Raw genomic sequence first — 3,365 nt, forward strand, 5'->3', positions numbered from 1 at the left:
ATAGGGTTTGAGCAATATTGCTCTTTCAAGCATTTGGTATGTTGAATTCCAACGTGTTGGTATATCCAAAATTGGGTGAGGAAATTTTAAGTGTGAATTTTTTTCAAGATATATTTTTTCGAGTTTATTAAATTTAGATATAGAAAGTTTAAAAATTTTTTTAAAATTTCTTATTTTTTTTAAAGTTTATTTAAGGGTTCCAATGCAGCCATGACAGCCAAATGTATAATATGGCAAAAGCATTTGCACACATTATCAAAATTATCGTTTTGTTTAAAATTTTTTAGAAATGCTAAATTATTACTTGCATTGTCTAATGTAATGCAAAAAATTTCAAATTTACAGAATTTAAAATATTATAAATATTAATAGAATTATGTGCTGATTTAAAAGGAATAAAATCTAATAAATGATTATTTAATTTAAAATCATTATCAATATAATGAATTGTTATGCCCATAAAGGGTATTTTATTTGGAGAGAACCTAATGTCCATTGTTAAGGAAAATTTAGATGTAATGTTAGAAAGTTCAGATTTTAAATTGATAAAAGAACTATGATAATGTTTCATAATTTCTATTTTTAGTGTTTTTCTAGAAACTAATGTTAGTGAAGGGTTACAATATGCTATTAAATTTTTAAAAGTGATATCCTCAACTATTGAAAAGGCTAAGTTATTTTGAATGAAAAAGTTTATAATTAAATTATTTAAATTAGCTTTATTATTTAAAAATGATTTTATTGTCTTAATTTTTTTACTGACAATATTTATTTGCTCACATTTCTTATATAATGTTGTGTGGATGGATTTAAGATGTGTCCATAATCCTGAAGTTCCAAAATTGGGAAGTGATATTTTTTTTTACATTTATTACAAATTGCCTTTTTTTTATTATCACAAGTAGTATAAAATTCCCAGATTTTTGCTGAATTTCGTCTTTTATTAGATATTGATGATTCTTCTTGTTCATTATCGCTATTATTATTAGTACCAACGGCATCTATATTTATTAACTCTATTTGGTCTTCATTTATTATAATATCCTAAATGAATAGATAAAATTGATAGATATCATGTAAAAAATTTACTTCCATAATAAAAATAAACTGTAATTATAAATAACAGCAATATTGATATCACAGTAGTATTTGGAAGAAATAACAGATGTAATCAGTTTTTGCAATGAAAGTAAATAAACCCAAATAATTATGTTATTTTTAATATTGGTATTGGTTAAAATTTTATTTAAACAATATATCAAAACCAATATATTTAGGTAATTGGATTGGTTTATATAGGTATTGGTATTGGTCCCACCCTACATATAGGTAAATCATAAAAAAAATGGTTATTGGGCAAAAAGACACCGAAGAATCTCACAAAAATATCCCAATTTATTCTTTTTATTACAACATTCTACCTATTTGAAAATTTTAAATGACTTTTTAAACATGTAAAAGATGTTTTTAAAATTGAATTATTTCTTGTTTGTAGTGTTGTTAATTCGGGAAATCCTAACCGTTGAAAGAATTCCAGAAGCCTTGTGGAAGGATTATATTTTTCAAGATTAAGCTATCCTTTAAGCTTCTATTTTGATCGCCAAAATAATAGTTTCCTATAAAAATTTGATTTAGCCTTTTTTATAGTTGGCCCTAAAATAGAGCTATTTATCACCACTATCTGTTGGTGGTGAAAGTCACTTCCTATTTTAAATTAAATAAACAGAAGCGCGATGGCGATTTCTAAAACTTTATATAAGAAAATTGAAAATAAAAATAGTAAATAGCAAATCTAGATTTTCGTTCTCTATGTGCCTAAATTAATATGAAAATATTTTTGACTTTGGACGCACTCAATATAAAAATTTTAACTTTTATAACAATAAGTAGGAAAAGATAATTCAAATACACATTTGAAAAAAGATTAAATATTTTGGAAGGGGAGGAGCCCAGCCCTTTCTGAAAATTTGGAAGGGGGCTAAGAATAAAAAAATAGCAGGAGGTTTAGTAATTCTCTCAATAAGTCTCTGGTTATTATCATTAAATATATTGTTGTTAAACGACTCAGCAGAGTCGGCTAAACTACGACTCAGTTGAGATTTTAGTCAAAAAATCGACTCAAAACTCCTTGAGTTTTGAACTTGAATCGATAACTTAATAGGTAACTTAAATTTTATAAAATTCGATTACTTATATTAGATTGTTATTTGCATGATTGTGCAAAACCCATAACCGGGCTTGACTCTAAAAAATTGACTAAACTAGCTACGAGCACAAGCGCCTAACCCAGACCAGGGGTTCAGACCAATATATTTTAAGTTGTTTTTTCTTAACTTATTAAAGTACATAAATATATTGTTATTAGAGGTCTCAATCGATAACTAATTAAAGCTATTATATAGGTAGCACGCCAAGCGCATTTTTTCATGGGCGAAGCTGTATTTACGGGTGTCAGTACAATTTAATCAGCAACAAATATTGATATGATGATGGATGGGTATCAAATAAGCCTAGTTCTACCTTAATGGAGTATATGAGTACGACCTGGGGGGAGGGGGGGGGGGGTAAAAATAAATATTTGATATGATTACTCATATAATTGATCGTGGAATATTTTTTATAACATCGCATGGCTCTAATTAAGCAGGTCTATATCGTAACATTTTATTTTTAAATTTTGTACAATATTAGGAGAAACATATCTGCTAGATTGGCAATTAGGGTTCTGGTTCCGAATTATAATTCAGGAATTTTAAACTTTATTTAACGGAAATTTTAATAATAAAAACTTAATCGAAAACCGATTTTCTAAGAGGCCGCCACGGTCCTTAATCAGTCTCTTTTTGGTCTGTGGTCTTAAAATGCCACAATTTTAAATTTCCAAACCCGAATTCGGGTCCAGAGTCCTGAAACTATTTTACCTTCCTTTTAATATCATCACTGTTATATCTTTTGATGACAATAGGAAAAACTTCTAACCAAATAAAAAAACATACACACAAGAATTAACTTACAAAACCAATTTCTTTTATTTTCTTAATATAATATAAATATTAACTGAGCTTTTACCAAAACCTGGTAAATTATACAGATTCAAATGTTCTTGATACATATTTTTATTTATCAAAATATATTATTTAAAATATAATATGTTATAGCTGATTTAGAAACCAGTAGGAATTTACAGCTTATGTCGTTATGTTATTAAGGTGCATTGTTAAAATATCTATTTTATAGTTGACTTAGATAACACTAATTTACCAAAATGTTTGGTTTTTATACGATTAAAAGACATCTGAAATGAGGATCCAGATAAAAAATCATTTCTACAAATTATTATCTTTTGTTTGAAAGCAAAATTGCTC

Source organism: Gordionus sp. m RMFG-2023, chromosome 1 (genome assembly GCF_954871325.1).
Source record: "Gordionus sp. m RMFG-2023 chromosome 1, tfGorSpeb1-WG-v2, whole genome shotgun sequence".
Taxonomy (NCBI): Eukaryota; Metazoa; Nematomorpha; class Gordioida; order Chordodea; family Parachordodidae; genus Gordionus; species Gordionus sp. m RMFG-2023.